Source organism: Bemisia tabaci, chromosome 10, assembly GCF_918797505.1.
Source record: "Bemisia tabaci chromosome 10, PGI_BMITA_v3".
In the NCBI taxonomy this organism is placed as follows: domain Eukaryota; kingdom Metazoa; phylum Arthropoda; class Insecta; order Hemiptera; family Aleyrodidae; genus Bemisia; species Bemisia tabaci.
The window spans coordinates 27810960-27833049 of NC_092802.1; the positions used below are offsets into that span (position 1 = coordinate 27810960).

General features: G+C 40.7%; 1 protein-coding gene and 1 long non-coding RNA gene across 3 annotated transcripts in view; one reads left to right on the forward strand and one right to left on the reverse strand.

Moving 5' to 3' along the window:
* Positions 1 to 22090, forward strand: part of hig (locomotion-related protein hikaru genki) — a gene marked incomplete in the record, with an annotated part of 286062 nt that overhangs the window by 41026 nt on the left and 222946 nt on the right.
* LOC140225617 (uncharacterized) lies at positions 11622 to 17999 on the reverse strand. The gene is made up of 2 exons (XR_011900638.1): positions 17722 to 17999; positions 11622 to 12976 (listed from the first exon to the last, which is right to left on the reverse strand). It is a non-coding gene; the product is annotated as an uncharacterized lncRNA (long non-coding RNA).

Sequence of the window (22090 nt, forward strand, 5' to 3'; positions counted from 1 at the left end):
CCGATCGCCGCGCCGAGGGCTTCTCCTTTTCATCTCAAGTCCTCGTTAACATTTCTCTCTAGGTCGCGCCGTTCTAGGCCAAATTGCGTGTTTGGTTTCTCTCGTAACTCGACTTATTGAGGGTGCTGTCTCTTGTATCACTAAGAGACGACAAAATTAGAAATTACTATACTCTCAGGAAATGAGAGATTTTGTCGCCTTTTCTAGTTTGTAATTATGTTTTTATAAATCTGATTTTTTTTTATATCTACACTTTAAAAAATTGCAAATTTTTGCCGCCCCTTAGATTTGCCGCCATGGGCCGCGGCCCATGTGGCCACCCCTTTAATCCGGCCCTGTGCCGTACATTTTCTCCACAATATAAAGGCTAAAGCAACATCTTATTTTCCGTGTAGGGAGCAAATACATTAATAGGGTTGTCACTTTATCCGGGGACTCCAATACTAAAGACACAGCGACCCTGCTTGGGTATTTACTCCGTAGCTTTGCATGGGGAGTTTGACCAGATATAGCGATCACTGCGCTACTTGGGTGGTTTCAACCCCCTCCTCGACAAGAGAACTAACAATATATACATATACAATTATAAAAATGAAGACCCTCAGACCCCCATTCGTGATAACAAAAAGCTTATATAAGCACAATATTAAGCACTATTTGGCAGCGATGAGTTTCTGGGTAGTGCTTTGTTGCCAAGTCACCGGTGAAATTAGATCTTTTTTTGTATTTTATGAGCGTAAGCATATACATACACAAGCACCAACCGGCAACAAGGAAGCGACGATGGTGGACTAGGGATGGGAATTAAGGATAATGATGGCCGATTTGCGACGCGGAAGACATTCTCTCGGAAAAATTACGAGTTTCTCGGAGCAATTATGAAGTCGGGGAGGGATGGATCGTATCAAAAATTGGACGTGTCTCTGTCAAATGGAACTATGTGCGTTAAGACATGAGCCCTGAGACTCATAAGAATGTATGAATTACAGGGCTCACGTCATAATGCACATAGTTCTGTTTGACAAAAAAACGTCCGATTGAAGCTTTGTCCGCAGAGTTCAGTTCATGATAAAGCATAAATCTTAGTCAACTTGATTGAAATTCAGTATTAATTACTACACAGAGAGAAATTTCAACACAAAAGTTTGGTTAATACGGGAAGTAAGTGCGAAGAAAATTCTGCATGAACTTCAAGGAATGATGTCAATTTGTTCTCCTTTAAAGAAATAGCATGGAGGCGGAGAATTTCCAGACACCACAAACGAGATATGTGATTGCGAACTTGCGTCGTTGATATTTTGAAATATTTTTCAGACAATTGTTGCTATAGACGTCATATCTATTCTAAAAAGCTAATGAGGGTAAATTAACAATTTTTTCCTGATACTTTGACATTTCCCGTGACATTTACAGGTTTCCTCTGACTTTTTTAAAATTCTCAGACATTTCCCGATATTCCCTGACTGTGGCAATCCTGGAATGCTCTTACGGCGTTGTTGCTTAGCACGCTGCTGCACCCGACCGGATTCCAGCGTTGATTTCATCTCGTCGCGGTCGGTTCATCCAAAAATAACTCGGGGCTGTTTTTCGAGCGAGTAGGCCTCCCCTTCCCCTAGCCCCCCTCAAACCCCCTCCCCCGAGGCCCCCCTCACCCCCTTCCCCTGCTCACGCCTCGTCGGATTTTTATTTGGCGGGAGACGCGGGGAAATTTACTGCAGGGGCAGCCCTGTTGTTAATGTTGGGGAGCATTGAAAATTACGACCAAGGGAGTAGCCGGGGAGGGGGTGGGGAGGTGTTAAATTGATGTTTGCATCGCGCTTCGCCGAGCCGACCCCTCTAGTTGTCGGATTGACGGGGAAACTTGGGGTAATGGCAGAGCGGAAATGCTTCTTTTATCAGTCGCCGGAAGTTCGACTTATTAGTTCCGGTATGCACGATGCGATATGCTCGTGCAGAATATCTACGTTTTTTTTTCTTTCCTTTACCAGCGAGCTTATTGTTGAAATCAATAGACAAAGTGCTAGACAAAGAATACATAGGGAGTATGGAGCGATCCAATTGGTTGAAATGGGTGGATCCTCTAGACTAAGGAGGTAAATGATGGACTGATTATCGGGTCTCTCGTGGGTTGCGGTTTGTTAGTCTATTACCTACCTCCTTTGTCCATTGCAACCACCCGCTTCCACCAACAGGATCTCTCCTTATCTTCCTTGTCTTCTTTGTCTATCGATTTCAACAATCAGCCCGCAGGCAGTTTCTTTTAGAATTTTTTCTTCTGACACGATTTAAAATGGACAAAGGAGGCAAGGAATAGATAAACTAACTGCAACCGACGAAGGACCATATAGTTAGTCCGTCTTTTTTGCTCCTTAATTTTTGGCAACAACATGTTTCAACCAAAGGATATAGATTCGATCGACAGATAAAAACGTGTACCGCGATCAAAGTGATTCGGTAGCAAAACCCGTGAATCGTTCGACAAAACCTTGAGTTGATCGATGAACCAGTGAATCGTTCGACAAGCACGTGAATCGATCGATGAACCCGTACATCGATCGAATTTCGTCGATTGATTCACGTTTGTATTTTTCGATCGATTCATGTCGGTCGAATCCATGTCCTCCTTTATAACCAAAAGGATGGCTCCATTATCACTATGTCTTCTTTGCCTATCAGTTTTAATAATCAGAACCTAGACCCTTAGTTTCTTAAAAAACGTGGTATCTCGCTGGTCATCGCAATGCAATTTGCGCTCTCCAGAATATCACACAGGCAAGTTTCCGTGATACCACTATTTGAGCTCTGATGTATTGCGGGGTATCATCGCTATTTGAAGGCGTTTTGAAAACGGAGGAAAGAAACATTTAAATACTTATACGGCGCTTTCCCTCATCACGGCAGCGTAACGCAATTGTGTAACAGATTTGTTACAAAGATTACAGCTGTCTTGAACCGCGGATATTGAGTCACGTAACAATCACGAACAATCTCAGCAATGTAATCGAGAAAGGCAAAAGTTAAATTTGTAGGTCGACAAGATTTCTCATTTGATGATGGTTGCTGAGAAACGTGTTGGCCAAAATATCAAATAAATTAGCCGAATAATCACCGATGAATGCCAGGGTGGCTGGAATTTTTGAATTTCTGTTGATTAAACAGAAAATTTTTCTCTGCGCTACAGAATTCGGAAAAATGTAGGCATATTAAGGCTGGATCTGGAGTGATTGGTTAATTTGATGGTTCGCTATTGAAAAATGAAATCGATTTTATCTGTAAAATTGGAACGCATTTTGGAATAAAGAGCCACTGTTTTCAGTTCATCAATAAAATCATAAAAATTGATACAGGAAAATTGGGATAAAAGCTGTAAAACGCTCAAAGCATGAAAACCGTAAATTTTGGGGCGAAAGTGACCGACCCCTGTCTCAGCGAATAAAAATTACAAAATAAATTTAAATCCTCACAAACTACTTCCTCCCCATTTTGTCAATGTTTCATTGGAGAAAAAAAATTGGTGAGATGGGGAGAAGGTAGCTTGTAAGGTTCCGAATTAATTTTGCAACTTTTACCCGCAAAAGGATGACCCGATTACCAGCGAAAAATAGCGAGCTGAAAGCATATACCTACGTGGAGAAACTTATGGCGGAATCGTTGCTTCTGAAATGAGATAAAATTATTAGCAGTTCCTAATTGCAAAATTTGATCCCGTTAGAGGGGATAGAAAAAAAACGTAATGTTCAATTCCCCGTCTCGACAAGATTTGACTCAACATTTTCAAAAAACACTTTTAATGTTCGGATCATTGGATATTAGGGACTCTAAAATAAAAACACTTATTTCCTGGCGCATTTTCAAAAGCATATGGGGAAACTAACGGTCTATACGTTGCCTCTATTGCAAAACTTGATCCAATCGGAGAGCGCAAAAAAACGTAATGTTTAATTCCCCGTCTCGACAAGATTTAACGCAACATTTTCAAAAAACACTTTTAATGTTCGGATCGTTGATTATTAGGGACTTTGAAATAAAGACACTTATTTCCTGACGCATTTTTAAAAGCATAAGGGGAAACTAACGGTCTGTACGTTGCTTCTATTGCAAAAATTGATTCAATTGGAGAGCGTAAAAAACCGTAATTTTTATAATTTCCCGTCTCGACAAATTTAACTCAACATTTTTAGAAAAAACACTTTTAACGTCGGATCGTCGGTTAATTGACTCTCTCTAAAAAAACCACTTATTTTCTAACTCATTTTTAAAGGCGTATATCTACATGAAAAAACTAACGGTCTAGACGTTCCTTCTATTGCAAAACTTGATCCAATTGGAAAGCGTAAAAAAACCGTAATGTTTAATTTCCCGTCTCGACAAAATTTAAATCAACATTTTTAAAAAAAAAAAAAACACTTTTAACGTCGGATCGTCGGTTAATAGACTCTCGAAAAAAAAAACACTTCTCGTTCATCAATCACGCTTTCACTCATCGGCAACCGAACTCCTAGACGTGACGTATTGGCAACACACGTAATCCGGGGGAGGGGGCACAGGCATGAATGTGCTGCGTGCAACGCACATTTTTCACTGGCAATCACCTCCCCCCCTCAAACCCCCCCCCCCTCAAACCTCCCCCCACCCCCATTACGGGCGCCCCCTCGATTTATACGATGTGTGAAGCCGTAATAAAGAAATACGGCGTGAGAATGTTCGAGTCATATAATTTAGTTTGAAATATACTGGATTTCAAAGAAAGCTCTGAGCTTTTTCCGGCGAAAAGAGGGGTGAAAAATTGATGAACTGGGTCGCCCCATTCTTGGTGGTAAAATTTTTGAGATATAGTTAAACGTATTTATGAAATAACTAAGTGCAAAGTGCCAAAAATAACTGAGTGCAAAGGATTTGCGTGACTGGCCCAAAGACATAAAGACGGATTGCTCGTATATAAAAGCACGGGGAAAAAGTGAAGCCTGGTATGGCGCTGGGTGCTTGTGTGAGTGTGTAAATGAGCGCGGGAATTCATGGCGGCAAACGGAAATTTGATTTGAACTTGTCCTCTTGATTTTTCCACATTTCTTCTCCTAAACGTGTTTTAAATGCCTACAACGAATACATTAAGAAAGTTGGGACATTGAATTTTTATAACACACCTACTTTTGCTCGGTAACAGGCAATAATCTCAGATAAAGTTAGTTTTTCTGCTGATCATGGTAGTCCTGCCGGTTCAAACAGGCCGTTACAATCCTAGATGACCGTTACTTCCAAATGAAATTAATGGGTCGATGACGGACCAAAAATAACCTAAAGCTAAAAAAATATATGTGGGTAAGTGAATTTGGGCAAAAATCACAATAAGCGCATCAGAAAAATCTAAAATATACTCCTGATTTCACAATCAGCGTCAGAAATATGCGTTTTCTTAGCTTCCCGTTTCAAAAAAAATTCTACTTCACAGGTAGACATCTCATAAGAGGAGCCGTTCAATCTGACCTTTATACACTGGAATGTTACGCAATATTCAAAATGACCAACGCTTCCGTGCGCAAATCGTGAGAAAGCACTATGGTATTTAAAAACGCAATGAAAATGATTTCAGGGCATTCCGTCAACGATTTTTTGTCCGCACACCTGTTTTGTCCTGTAGTTTACGTCCACGCGTGAAATAAGCAACAGTGACTTGGTCCAAGTGTCATATTTTAGTCCGTATGTAAAATTGTATTGACAATAATGAAATTAGAAGATTGAGAGAGACGGAAGAGTTGTTATGGTAACTCATTTTTGAAATGAAATGTTATTTTCTTCTTTTGATCAATCTTTTTAAATTGTCATGGGTGAATATTTGGTTTTATTTCCATCCTTAAAATTTTCGATGAAAAATAAACCTAATAGATACTTTTTTTTTTTTTTTTTTTTTAAATGAAAATGTTACTTTATTTTAAAAACATTTACATTTTTAAAACGTGGCAAATATTTGTAAAACCTTTTCCAAGCAATGGCATCGATATTAAAGTCAAAAGCAGTAGTTGTGTCGTAAAACTATGCACAAAGGAATAAAAGACGGAAAAAACCGAGAAGCACGCAATCTTCGGTTTTAGCCCATTTGTACATCGATCTTTCAGAGTCAAATACGTCCTATTTTGAGCGTTTAGTTGCGCTCACACCACACTGCAGCACAGTAAAAGCACAAAATATAAAAGACAAAATTAATGTGCTTTAAAAATCATTAAATACGACAAGGAAACACCTTAATATTTACAAAACACACATTAAATTTTCCTTTCATATAAATATTTTTTTTTTTTTTATCAATTTAACTTAAAGTAATCCATGCAGAGTGTGCAAACATATGTATAGAAATCATGAGTTGAAAAACGTTGACTGCGCGAGTTTAAATAGGACCTAGCATAAAGCGGAGTGATGCGACGTGCTGCCAGCACGAAACGCGCACTGGCGCTTACAAACCTAAGCAGATACTTCACGCATTGCGCAATGCTTGAGGTATCCCTTAGGTTTGTAGGCGCCAATGAGCGTTCCGTACTGGCTAGCTGGCCATGCCGCAGCGTGCCACGTGCCACGGCGCTTCACTATTTCACAATAGAGGTGTTGTACAGTATTATACGACATTGAAGGCACTCCAACATACCAACGATAAGAATGACAGGCATCCTTTAAGAGTACGGAACTTTCCTTGCAAAATAAGTTGAGATAAGAGAGATAAAGGAACATTCTTGAGTATGCCGTCAAGAAGGTTTTATTTTAAATCAAAGCCAATCAAAGGCTTGGATTGGCGGGTGTTGCAGAACGCAATGCTCGTTCCATCATATACTTTCAATGCTTTTCCATGGCACAAAGTTCCATTTGACAGAACGCGCTATTCGGGATTCTAAAATCCTCAAAACTAAAAGGAACTCAATTTGGCGCTTAGTTCCGTTTAACAGGAATACGTCCAAATAATCGACAAGCAAATTAAGTAACAAATCGCACAAACTGAACACCATTCCAAAGCTCACACGTAGTTTTCACAAGGAATGGCTCAGTTATACCCTGACAAAACAATGGAGTTCTCGGGTTGTTGTGCTAAAAAAAGTAATTTGTTCAAAACCTTCGCCCAGCAAGAATAAATGGTATTAAGATAACACAATGCGTTCTCTCACTGGGTGCATTCCGAGGATAAATATAAAAGAGCAACTATTGAGACGAAATACAGGACAACTTGCTACTCCTAGTTTACGTGGAAAATTCGACGAGGAACTCTTAACACGGATGTACAGCTCAAACTTTATCTAATAATCCGTGTTCCAGGTTACGTCATGCTTCGTTTGTTGCCCTAATTGAAGTAAAAGTGTTGTAAATACACCGTGACGTCCCATAATTTACAGCGACAATACATTTATTCTCTCCTCATTTTTCTCGAAAACTTTCAGCGAAGTCCCTTTTGACTGTATAGTAAATTCACTGGAATCAGGAGATGTCGCGATATAGCCTTGGATACAGTCTTGAATCAAGCTGAGATTCTACGAAGTTGAGACGGAGTCATGTGCCGAATTCACCTTTAAACACGTGTATTTTCGGATGTTAGGTTATTTTGTCATAATTCCTCTAATAATTGTCCAATTTAGAAACCAAGGATATCCTCATGTTCAGTTTTCCTAGCAGTATCATTTTAAAGATGAAATTCACAAAATTTCGGACACCTGCAAATTGTCTATCGGACTTATGTACATTAAAAGGAACTATATCCATCCCGACATTAGCTCTGAGATCCATTAGAATACATGCGTGGCAGGGCTCATGCCACAACGGATATAGTTTTCTTCACCTAAATACGTCCAATTTATGTTATGTCTAGTGGCTATTGGGCTAAATTCCCCGGAGAGGGACCAAATTTCACATCTCGTTGCAGAGACGGTATATCTGCTGTTGAGTTTCTAGCACACAAAGGTGGTTTTATACAATCGACGCGCGCGGAGCCTTCCCGATAAAACGACGTCGATCTCAACACGGGTTTCGTAGTACGGAGTTCTGGCAACGCCGCGTGTAATTCCGTCACATTTCGCCACCGCAAATCCAATCAAAGTTGGCCAACAAATTTGCCACCCCCTCCCCGTGCCGCCCCTCCTCATGATTGACTGATTGATTGAGCCTCCGCCTCCCCTACCCCCCCTCCCCCGCGAGCTCCGCGTCACGAGGTATTTGTTATTGTTCACGGCTCGGTAAACATTAGATGAGCCCGACGCAAATTCTCGAACGGAGAATTCCTCATCGGTAGATTTCGGGCAAGGTCGCCGGATTGTACGATAAAATTCGGATATTTAAAATGGGTTTGATGGGAGGATGTGCCGATTTTTCAGCACGATCTAGCAGCAGTGGTTTCGGGTCTGAGACCGCACGATGTCAAGTATTACAGTGACCTGGATTTAGAACGTGCTGCATGAAATCACCCCTCCATCGCGAAAAATACAGGGATTTCAGGAGAAAAGGCGTGTGTATGAAGCAGCTGCGTAAGTTGTAAGTCGCAGAATCGTGTTTAGATGCGGTTTTAGCTTATAAATGAACGATAAACAATGAGATTCGCCTGAATCCTAGTTTTTACGTCTAATATTAGCGATAATATCGCCCACAAAAATCGTAATGTATGTCGTCATTTCCTCCCGGAAGGCGACGGCGTGGTGGACGTCCTGTGAAAGATTGGCGACATGGGGTGGAGGAGGAAATCAGAAGGTGCCAACTGCCTGATGATCTCTGGGAGGATAGGGGGAAATGGCGATTGGGCGTCGCAGAGCACGAGGCTGCGCTGTGAAAGCGACTTAACTTATGTATCAGTTCATTATTTGATAATATTTAATACTGTACACCGATTACCTGCACTAGAAAAAAAAACACATTGGATCTAGAGTCCAGACTCTTGAAAACATTGACAAGAAAAAGGACTCTTGATTCAATCAGATTTAAGCTTAAATCAAGAACGAAGCCTCTTAATTTGAGCGGATTTCCTTTTGATTTAAGCTTAAATCTGATTAAATCAAGAGTCCTTTATTTTCTTGTCAATGTTTTCAAGAGTCTGGACTCTAGATCCAGTGTGTTTTTTTTCCAGTGTGGGTTTCGGACGTAACAATCCTTTAGTCGTGCTGCACTGCCGTGCTAGCGGAGAGAGCATTAAGTGCATGCTGGGATGAACCTCGAGACACAGAAAAGCATGTGCTAATCGTGGCTCATACAGAAATGAACTTACTGCTCTCTTCGCTATCACGGCAGTGCATTACTTTACGACCTAAACAGATCGAAGTAATCTAAGGAGAACCTCGGCACTTTTTCGTTTTCTTCCTTCCGTAATGAATAATATTCTACAAAAAGTTCAAGTACTTAAGCAGACTGACTTCTCCTTCAAATATGAAATAGGGGCCAAAATATTGAAACATCGAGGACGATATACGAGGTTTAGGAGTTAAATCATCGATGCGTGTCACTGATTTTGACTGCGCGATATTCAATAAAGCGCGGAGATTTTATAGGCTAAAACTAGGGACCGGGTGAAATTTTCAGTACTAAAGCTCTGTAGGGGAGTCGGGAAAAGGGGGTAGGGGAGGGGACGGACTCCTCAGGGCGGATGTAATGAGGGTCGGTAGTGTGGTGAAGGGCGGAGGGAGGGAAATTAGGTTTGGCCACCGATGATTGAAGCCGGAATCGTGTGTCCCATGTTGTCTGGTGGTGAAAGTAACCGTTTCCGGGCACTTTTCCGGGACCCATCCACCGAACTTTACTTTCCTCGATAACTTTTTAGTAGAGGAGCACATAATAAAAGGAATTGCAGTCACGCACACATCGAAGAAACAGAGAATATTCCTTAAAAATATCTTGGAGTGATATCTTCAATTTCGTTTTTAAAATAATTTTTGGTGTTAACTGGACTGCATTTTGCAATGAAGAACAACTTTTCATAGCTCACTCAAAAAGTACATATTTACACACACAGAGTACTGACACGTGCATTGTTTCGGAAGTAGGAGACAGAGATAATGGCGCTTGATTGCATATTATAGTCAGTTAGTAATGTTGTTACGACGATCAGCAACTAGGCTATTTAAGTCGGAGACCAGGAATTTACCTTACGTATTGAAATTTACTTTCGTAAAGAACTTTAAAATTTTGGTAATTACGTCTAGATTGTCTCCAATTAGACGTATTGTGATCTGTATATGATAGATATTTAGTTTAGATAGACTGATATTGCATACATGAGCCATATTATTCAAAAATTAAACTAATTCCCAACACCTCATAGATCCCCGAATGGTGAAAAAATGGAGTGATGGGACTTGAAGAACTACTTATTTCTGTACAAAATGAACTACTTTTGGCTCATTTCAGGAACAAAGCAAGTGCAATCGCAGTTTTCCCGTGTAAACAGTTTATTGAATAGTTGATTTCTGAAGCGGCAAGCTTAAAAAAACGAATATTTCTTGGGCAGATTGTAAACTTAGGAGTGTATTTCAGACTTTTTCTTGGATTTTGCGAGCTGAAGTGTCTTACAATGTAGAATCTCACTAATTATGTATGATTTTTCATTGATTTGCTGCTCGCTTGCACCCTCTAAGGGATCAGGATTCGGGATTGGACAAGACACAGTATGAGCGAGCTCATTTTGATATCACTCGTAGGGATTAAAGACGCATCCCACAAAAAAAAAGGAAAAAAGAAAGAAAAAAGAAAAAAAAATCGGACTTTTTCAATGCGCTCATCGCGATTTTTGAGCCATTATCTGTAAGGAAACGACTCTTTTAGCGGCTCTGGTGCTTGCACTAGAGCTGCTATTCCGGACGGTCCCAGCTGGGGAGTATCATTGGACCATGTTACATTGGAGAGACCGCGCGTTGGTTAATGGGAATCGGCGCCATTTTCGGCTATGTTCCTTGTCATGACTTTATTTTATTGCATATTGTTTTATTGTTAGCCAATGCTATGTTGTGTAGTGTATTTTTGGAATCATGGTGATACAGTCAATAATTCAAAACTTGTCTGTGCTTTAATCTCGTGATGGAAAAAATGTACTTTACGTTCAAAATTTTAAAATTTGAATTTTAAAGTTTTCGCGGTTAAGGAAGCTCCAACCACTGGGTTGGAGCTTCCTAGTCATATTACTCGATATCAGCTGATAGCAAACAAAGGTTACCAAGGAAACCGTAAACGTCTAATGCCGTCTGCCCACGTAGCAAATGGGAGGCGAAAATGGAAGTCATCAGTGCATCGTTGAGTGTTGACGCCCGATCCCATTTTCAGACATGTTCACACGTTTTGCTTGCAAAGAAAAAAGGCGGCAAATCAATTTTTATTATTGGACCAATGAGTGTTCCCCAATTTGAGTTTGTAAACATCGTGGTTTCTAGGTTAGGTTTTTGGCTGTGTGATAAATGATATTATGCCGTCTTTGATTTTGTTAAAATGACTCGATATATGTTATTTGATAAACGATTGGAGTTTTGATAAAGTAAGTTGATTTGAATTAAAAATTGTGTCCTTAAAAAATGGATGATGAGGTGATTTGGTTAACATGGGCATTTGTGGTACTTGCGGCGTATTGGGAGTTTGTATGGAAACGACGTGGCAGTAGTCCACACTTTTTACAAGAAACTATTTTGTACAAAGTTCTGTACAAATTTTACACTATTTATACAGTAATATAATACAAAAAAATTATGTACTTTATCACAACTCACATAGCTTCAAAACAAGATAGAAAATGATGGATGCTCAGCCCCGACACATCGATGATCGCGAAATTTGCGCGGCCCGCGCAATTTTCACGTTCAACACTCACCGATGCACTGATGACTTCCATTTTCGCCTCCCATTTGCTACGTGGGCAGACGGCACACAACTACCGTGGCCATCGGGGCGATTATTGAAATGACATCGACTCTATGTCGCCGCTTACGACAAGACATATAGCCCTATCTTAACCGTGTAATGTATCGCAATTCGATATTCAAAACCATTACCTACAATTTCAGATATAAAAATGCAAATTTTTTGCAGCCTCGCTAAACGACTTATCAACCATGCATTCCAAAGTTTCTTATCACAGGGCTGTGAAAATATACAATCTAATAAATACAAAATAACCAAATATCTAAAAAGACAAAATTTCAGTTAGAGTCAGTTTCAGTCTTATTGTTGCACAAACTAGTTATTTGACAAAAAAAGAAGATGATGACTCAATTGAAAGAAATTGGCGCCCAATCACAACGACAAGTTAAAAAAAATACTGTGGGAGAAATTTTTTAGGATGCGGAGCTCGAAAGAGCCTTGAAAATTAAAAGTATACAACAAGTGATAGTGGCATGCATTCTGCATATCAAGGGCCAATACACATTTATACACCGGCTACGTAAATCTGCTAAGTTAGAAAACATGAATGGACAGTTGTCGGATTGTACATGAGTGACAAAATGTGTCTAGGCCCTCATTCTTGACTACAACTACTGTCGCCAGAGCCGCTCTCCGACGCGAATGCGTTGGAGCTTCCTGCTTGTTTTTTGTTCCGCCTGAACTTTGCATCAGGCCGATTATAGAACTGTGTTCCGTGATTTGTATTGCCGCGAAGCGAGGTCTCGAGGTTGGGCCGCGTAGCGGCCAAGACCCCTTCAATATGTTTAGGCGCGTATTTAATTTCGCAGCCATCCGGCAAGGAAGTAGCTGCTGTGCGGGTTGTGAGTTAAGTCAATTCGGGCGCATCTTGCTCTCACACGAGCGCGGATTTCCGCGGCGACGCTCGCTCAGCTTTCGGGACTCGCGGCGCGGGTCAAGCGCGCGTTTTTGCCTCGGATCGAGGATGGAGAGTGAGGACGGACGGTTTTAGAGGAACAAATGATTGGTTTTCTGTCCGCATTAATTATTAATACATCACCGGTCTCAGCGTTCAGATTGCAGCATGCACTTCCTTTGCGCGAGCCTCTTTAATGTCGCCGTTGCACGGTGCTGCCCTCTGTGGACAAAAATAAAAAATTCACAACTCGACATATGAATATTTATTTTGGAGTTTGTCATCTTAAAGATATTTGATAAGATATCATTTAAGATTGCATCATATTTTTTTTTTTTTATATTTGTATTTTATTTTTGTTTCTGACGGCTAGGTGTCGCAGAGAGCACCAGAAAGCGTTATTAAAGCGGCTTTTTACATACATACATTCTTTTTTTGAGGAAGTGTATTATTTTGAGAGGAAGCCAAAAAAGACGCAATTTTTCAAGAATATTATGATGTACACAGTGTACTTTTTTAAATGAAGCTGAAAAATACGCAATTTTATCAAGTTAGGCGTGACTTTCCCGATGCGCTTAAGCATATCATGATGTTTGATACACTGTACTTTTTGAGAGGAAGCTCAAAATTGCGCAATTTTTCAAGCAATCTTTGACATATCGAACATTTAGAAGGAAGCTTAAAAATACGCAATTTTTTCAAGTTAGGGGTGACTTTTCCAATGCGCACATCGTTATTTTCAATCCAATTACTTTCACAATCACAGTTTCTCCTTTTTTTAAACGAAATTCGCGTTGAATCCATTCCTTTAAACATAATAACCCATGACTATTCCACAAGGAGACCCAAGGCTTCGAAATCTTTATTTCGCGCTTTTTTGCGATCTTCGAGCACCGTTCTCTCTTCAACCGAGGGAAATTGCAAAAAAACCCTCCGCCACTCCACCCCACCTTGACCCTCATTTTCAACGAAATCAAAACGACCCATCCTGTGGGACCTCCCGTCTCCAGGGCTGCCGATTCAACTTCAAGCCCCGTGTCCTCCCCCCAAAAAACCACCCCATTTTTCTCGATGTCGCAGCCTGACGCGGCAATTTCCGCTGAAATAACCCTAATATCCGATCCAGATGCGTGGGACATGTGTAATACCCGATCGTCTCGATCCAGCCGCATGCTTTGCGATATATCGATTGATCTGCCTTCAAACCTATGGAAAATGATCGTTGAATAGATCGTTCGCAACGAACACCTTAATAATCGATTCCTTAGCATAGCTTCAAATGGGGAAAAATCGATTGTCGATAGTTCACGCTTCGATCCGACGATGCGTTGCGGGTTGCGGGACGTCGTGGCCGCAGGGGACCTAGCCGGACCGGCGGATGACATGTCGACAGCTGCCGTCATGGCAAAAACCACGTTCCCGCTGAGGATTTTCGAAGCAGTTACGTGGTTTTCGGTTATGAGGACAGACAGTTCCTCCACCCGGCGCGCAGTGTCGGAATCTAATATAGCGCGTGATTCGACCCACACCCCTAGCCGGCGGTGAAGATGAAGAGGGCGGGAGTCGGAGGAGCGCAGGGTGTGATTTTAATCTACTCCCCCGACTGACATTTGTCGGATTCGTGGGATGACCGTTCGTTTTCTAACTCTGGGCGACGAAAATGTGTACTCGGTAAGAGAAAAAATAAAAAGAAAAAACCCATAAGTCGATTTTTATATTTTCATAGGCATATTTAAAGCAGTATTCTCACGATTGAAGTGTTTCCAAAAGCATATTTTTCCTCGAATTTAAAGATATTTTCGATCAAATTGCGAACAGAATAGTCTGAAAAATTGGAAGAAAAATATACACAATTCTTCTAAGAAATTCGTATTTTACTGGAGGAAATTTGGCAACGCCTGAGGGTTCATACGGCGTTCTTGTACAGCACGGTAGAATAGCTGATGTGTGTTCCTTTCTGCAAAACGCGCCGATTATCTTTCGAGCAGTCATCGGTTTCCAAAATCGAGCCATTTTTGACGTTACAGCGTTGCCAAACTTCGGACTTATCCTCTCACGACGTTGAAGAAAAATCTCGTACAAATGGCTAGCTGCATCGAAGTTCCCGCTCCTCCTGAATAGAACAAAAAGTAACTCTAACGCGATTATCGGGGCGCGCAACACCTCGCTAAAGATCTCAAGATGCGCGCAGTTGAGCCGACACGCAACAACCATCAGAACCCGACTTCCGATCCAGCAACGACCAACTTCCGCGACGCCCATCGGGACTTGATAAGCCGCGCGGATGAGGAGAGCGGCATTGTTATCGCGCGGGGAACACAAGTTCCGCGCTCTCAACTTCGGAACCGGGATACAAAGCTTTTAGCACTTTTAACTTAACAATGAGTGTTGTCGGTTTCCGTGCACGGATAGCGGGGGTTTATATTGTCTCCGGACCGCGCGTGTGACGTGAGGGCCATGAATTCTCCGGGAAAACGAAACAAAGTTTTTCCAACTATTTCCTGAATGAAAGTTAACGAGTTGGAATAGGTTTCCTCGGCCTGCGGCCAGAAGAACTTTCCGATTCCCCCCCCCCCCCCCCCCTCAGGCGTGCTTTGCGATACATCGATTATTATACCATTTAAACCTATAAGGAAGGATCGATAAGCAGGGTGTTCGCAGCGAACACCTTAATGATCGATTCTTTACCATAGGTTTAAATGGCAGAACAATCGATACATCGCAATTCACGCCACGCCGTTGCGCCGAATGCCATTCATTTGGGCGAGTCGTGAGCTTCGGCGTTGTCGTACTTTACACTGGGAAAAAAGCTCGGATACAGGGTGTTTACTGAGATATAATTTTGGATTTTCTTGATAATTTCCTGATATTTTAGACGAGATTTCCTGATTGTATGCGCGACTAAATTGAAACTCGTTTAATTTCAGAAATGAACATTTTTTGATGAAATGAATTAAAAGTTGGAAAAATACTGTAAAACTGCTTGAGGCACTGAGAAGCCCAGTTAAAGGATGTCTACTAAAATTTAATTTGGGATTTTACAAAAGTTTGGATAATACATAAAGTTCAACACAAAACAACCCATATTTTTGGTTGACTCCGGAAATTCTCAGTCTCTCCATTGTTTTCTGCGCTAAATTTACCGCAAACTGTAACGAAATCAATACAAAATTTGTGTTCACTCAAGTTTCACTGAACGTACTACTTAAAAGTAACTCAAGACACATATCAGTAGTATCAGGAAATTCTATGTTATCTGGCAAATAGCAGGAGAATCGGTCATGGATCAGGGAATTCTGAGTGCCCCAAGCAGTTTTCGAGTGCTTTTCCAACTTTTGATATATTTCATTAAATGTGTATATTTTTTAAATCAAACGAAATTTAGTCAATTTAGTTGCGCAGAAAATCAGGGAATCTTGTCTAAAATATCAGAAAATTATCAGGAAAACCCAAAATTAAATTTCAGTAAACACTATGGAACTGGGTGTCATTGCTTTTAGCATTAATGCTACCACAAACTGCACCAAAATCAACACAACATTTGGATTGATTCGTGTTTTATTCGCTATTTTAACCCCCCCAAAAAAAAAAAAAAAAAAAAAAAAAAAAAAAAACACCCAAACACAAATATTTCCATCAGGGTAGTACTGCATAAAATTAAAAACAAAAAAAAAATCCGATCTCTCCCACCGTGCGACGCGTAGTGCGGGTGAAAATTTAATCAACTCGGATAAGCCGGAATTTCCTTCGGCTCTTTTCGGCGGCAGCGGTCCGACGCGACGGCGACGTCCCGACGGCACGGCACCGCGCTCCCGTCACGTCAAGCCGTGACGTCGACGATAACTCACACGACACGCCGCTGCTCGTGGACGTCGACGAATGGCAAACACCCTCACGTGCCAGCCCGACCCGATCCGGAAGCGGCGGTTAATGGATATTAAACGCTTTGACCCCGGATCTTTTACAGCGTGAGCACTGTGCTCCAGCGGGTGATTGGCGAGGAGTGGGGTGGAAAGGGTGGGGGGTGAGAAACGCATAGCACAAGGGAGCGAGTGGGGTTGGGTGAATTATGGGTACTTCTGTGACTCTGCTGTCCGAGGGAATAGAAAAGGCTGGAGTAAATGGACCACAGACCACAGAGCTACACAGATGGAAAAGAATGATAGTCGGTGTGGATCAGTTCACTGATCACAGATTCGCACTGGAAAAAAAAACTTGTTGGATCTAGAGTCCAGACTCTTAAAAACATTGACAAGAAAAAGTACTCTTGATGGGGCTAATTTTCAAGTTAATTGAGAAATTTAAGAGAGGGACCAAAAAAACTAAAGAGAGTGAACCAGAGACGAATAGAATACTACCTATTTACAAGCGGTACAAGGTCCAGAGACGACGTTTGACTGGTTCCGATCCGCGCAAAACAGCAGGCGCTGTGGAAACAACTATTTAAACTCTTATGTAATGTGGTGAAGTATCGCAGCATTTGAAGGCGTTTTGAAATCACAAACTGAGCACCAACACCAGCGGCATCATTGGCACTCATTTAATACTATCATAAGGTGGCTGAATAAACCGCTCCAGGGCTTCACTGATTATCGCAATTGACCGACTGTTTACTGTAATTGTCTTACTGTTACAAAGTTATCCCATCCATTTCTTCACCGATATCACTGGGGGAAAAAGTAGCTTGGATTTAGAGTCCAGACTCTTGAAAACAATGACAAGAAAAAGTAATCTTAATTCAATTGGATTTTTGCTTGAATCAAAACAAAATCCGCTTAAATTAAGAGGCTTGGTTCTTGATTTAAGCTAGATTCTGATTGAATCAAGAGTACTTTTTCTTGTCGATGTTTTTAAGAGTCAGGACTCTAGATCCAAAGTGGTTACAGTTTACAGCGGGCTGATTTTGATGAAATTGATAGACAAAACAAAAAATGAATTTGATCAATTGATAGACAAAAGGGACATACGGAATACGGAGCGATCCTATTGGTTAAAATGCGTGGCTCTTGTAGACTAAGGGAGTAAATGATAGAATAACTATAGAGTCCCTCGTGGCGTCCGTTCAGAAAATGATCTTGCTCTAGCAAACCTTGTTAGTGGACCATCGGAAAAAAATTATAAAGAAATCTGATAAGAAATAAAAAGTGCCAACAAGAATGTTGTCCCTTCAGCTGAAAACCACCTTTACATGGCACGCGTTGTTGTAAGTTACGTGAAACTTAGTCACTAGTCGAAAAGGTCTTCAGTTTTGCGCGCTACTTCACCACTCTCTACCAAAGATAATATATCATTTGTATCATAAATTCCTGAGCGGAATCGTCCGCTTTTGGAACATTCCTCGTGTGATATCAGCCATACTGTCATTAAAATGGGAAAGCTGGGGGGGGGGGGTCGTTATCCCCCTCACTACCTCTAAGCACCTGTGGAAATATTGTAGGTATACGAAAAATTGGGGAAAATTTTCGCGGATGAGGAAAGTACACGTTCTGCATGACACATCAGGAAATATCGCGCTTGAATGACGGAAACATATCGATGGTAAAACCACGGAACTATATCATCGACGTGCTTGAAAATTTCCTCTACGATTTTATTATTCTAAAAGGCCACATGCAGCTTTACATTTTGGCCCGCGTTTTTCAAAGAATATTGTAAAGAACGAATAAAAGTCGAACAAAAATGTAAATGAAATACCTATGATCAGAAGACCTCCCTCAGGATATAAGATGTGAAAGGAGATTTGCAACATCGCAACTCGAGGTACGTGGTTCGCTACATTCACCATCGATACCACCGAATATAAAATGCAGCTCTTGTTTGCATGCATGATGCACTTGTGTCGACACAGAGGTGTCGGAAATCAATCAAGATAAATAGGATCACTAAACTTTCTCTGTTTACACGAATGGAAAACAACTTTGTTAAGTTGTTTTCCACCAGTATTCGTTCTTTCCTCCACGAAAAGGGCATAACCACATTTCAATGTTGCCAAATTTCCTCGCTCGCATCCTGCATTTTTACCGGGAGAATCTTTGGCATTTCAAATCGACAATTTCACTGAATTTTTTTCTGACCTCTTGCGAAAATCAGAAAAGTATTGAACATTAACAATTGCGCAGGTAGTATCTTGTAAAAAATGAATTATTTGAGTTAATTTTGCAACCTTGGAATAGAGTTACGTTCCATCGTCCGGAAGGCGACGCATTCACGTCATCGTTCTTCCGACATCATGTCATAAATTCAAAAATTCTCTTCCTCCCTTGCTTTACCTATCACTGACAACTATAGAGTGACAATGTTAACACCGTTAAGTCAATTCCATTGTGAAGGAGTTATTCCATTGCTGTGAATCCACTTGTTCTTAATGGTCACTTCACAAAATTCAGAAAATTCCCTTTTTAAACTCCTTCAGTTCGCAATTTTGAAGTGCCTCGGTTCAAAAATTGAAAATTTGAACTCCCTCGATGTGAATAAAAATTGAAAAGCAGTCAATCACGATAACGTCTTCACTGAAAAAAATAATCGGTGGGATTTACCAGAGTTTGGGTGTTATTTACCATACTGTCTACTTGATTTTTTACACAGTGAAGCTGCAGCATAGTTACCAATATACGGTATGGTAAATAACACGATACGGCTGACACTATGCGACACAGTGCCAGTGTGGCGTTCCCGACTGACTAGTATGGTAATTTCAAGCATCCAGATGCTGCGACAAACCTTGTAGATTCTAAAATCACTCATCTTATATTATTAAATGCTTTTGATGAAAGTCGTGGATATTTTACTTACATCTTACTTTTAGAAATTCCGTTACATACACAATCAATGGCAGTTAAAGACAGTTTCAACGAGAAATAGCAGATAATTGCTTCACTGATTTCAAGTAAATGATACCAAAACCATACTTGTTATTCGCGTTAAGGTATCATTTACAGACTAAATCAGATCCACGGAAAATTTAATTGCATATAATAAATAGATAGTTCAAAATATACCCACAAAAAGACACTACATGAAAATCCAATCGCACGGTTCACGGTGGGGCAGGAAGCTGCCAAATTTTGCTTAAAGTTACAGTTAAACATCAATCCCACGCACATTTGTCTCTTCATCTGAGTATGTTGAGCTTCGAAAATTTTAACAAGAATATAGATATACCTACGAACGAAGTATTCAAAAATCACTTCTAGTCGATTATTTTCAAATTACTTCCGCACTTTTATGTTTTCGAAATGACTTTATACAGAACCGATATTCACTGGATTGCAGAACAACTTTGCGAAGGTTTTCAAATTTTCAGGATTCCTTCACTTTGCAAGCCAGATTCATTGTAGCAACTCCTAACCTCCAGAAATTGGTCGATACGAATAACGAAAAAATCTCAGAAAATGTATGTGGCAGATCAATATAGATAGATTCGAAGAGAAGACGGTAGCTTTAGGGACAATTCGAACACAAATTTGGGCAAATTACGCGTGGATTCACATGGATTAATATGGATCAATAAAACACAGCCACGGACTCCGACCCTCAACGTGATAAATTTATAACTGACAAACAGACAAACGAAAAATGGCGGACCACAGACCGCAGCGCAGTCAAGCGGGAGTCTCACCACGCTGACTATACCAGTATGGTAAATTTAACCTACAAACACCATGACCAGTCGCATACAGATGCCTACAGATATCAAACGCAAGTGTTACCATGTTATTCCATACTTTTAACTCATCGTATGGTAAAAAATACCAGCTGATGGTGAGAAATACCTAAACGATGGACAGACACACCTAACTGATATTTACAATCCGGGTATGGTAATTTTTATATCGAGTATGATTCTCACTTTCATCTAGATGCTTAATCGACCATTATTTGGCTTTTTATCACCATATTTTTTTTACTATACCATTATGGTCAATCCCACTTCCACTTTTTTTTCAGTGTTTGCAGTCACTTCATTGCTGTGAATCAACCTGTTCTCAAAACTAACTTTTCAAAATTTAGAAATCGCCTTTTCCCGACCTCCTTCCGTTCGGAACTCTCAAGTGCATCTGCTTAAGGAAAAATAAAATCTGAGCCCTTTCTCTTGTGAATAAAAATGGGAAAGCTGTCAATCACGATAGCAGCGTTGATTCTAATGTTGTTGATCTGTGCTGCGACCGCATACTACGTGGAAGTGTTTGTCGGCCCCGGTCGGAAAAAACCATCGACGTGGAAAAATCCCGCTTTGAATCAGTGCGTGAATGTCGGACCGACGACTGCCGGAAAGGTAACGTTCGTGTCGATCTCGGCGGATGTTCATTTCGCGGGGAAAATGGGTTAAGTTCTTTAGCAAGCCTGGTTGCGGCGAACCGGATTTCTTGTGGGCAGACTGGACCACAGGCGATGTGCCAAATCCATACAAAAATAAAACTAGATCCTACAGAATTGTGGACCAGACTGAGCCGGGATAGGGGGTTGGCTGCCCTTTTGGGCCCAAACTGCCGTGCTGAGGAAGAACGCCGTATGAACATTCGAGAGTTGCCAAATTTCGCTTGAAAAATCATCTATTTTTGACAATATTCGTGCATATTCTTCCGTGAAATTTTCAGATACTTTAGATTAAACAAGGTGGAGAAATGGTGCTGGGTCCACACCATTTCGCGAGGAAACAAAGCCAATAAAAATTAGCCAAAAATTAAAATTAGAGTCAAAAATTTTAGAGTTCAAAAAATTTATTTTTGACTCTAATTTTAATTTTTGGCATTTCTTGGCTTTGTTTCCCCGCGAAATGGTGTGGACCCAGCACCATTTCTCCACCTTGTTACATACAGTTCGGGCCACTTTTTAGTGTTTTTTTTTCACTTTAGATTAAATTGCGTACAAAATTGTCTGCAGAATTGGAGGGAAAATATTCATAAGTTTACCAGAAAATTCGTGTTTCATCAAAGGAAATTTGGCAACGCCTGAAGGTTCATGCGGCGTTTTTCCTTAGCCCGGCAGCAAAGACCTCCATCCGCATCCCCGCGTTTTCCAATATGAGGGTGGTTTCAAGATAACTGGAATAGTTTGGTCGCCGTAACAGACAACATATTTTTCGGTCATATTTACAGTAGTAATGATAATCACTCGAATTGTTTCGCATTAATCTTCAAAGGGTTACGTATTATAACGCTTTCTAATGATTTATTGATCTACTTCTCAACTGGTATCATGTAAATTCCGAAATCGTGATGTTTGTTACGCGGTAAAAAGTCAGCGTAACAGACCGCACATTTTCGGCCATTTATATATTAAAATTGAAAAGTAGAGCGATAAATCGTCGAAAAGCGTTATATTACGTAACCCTTT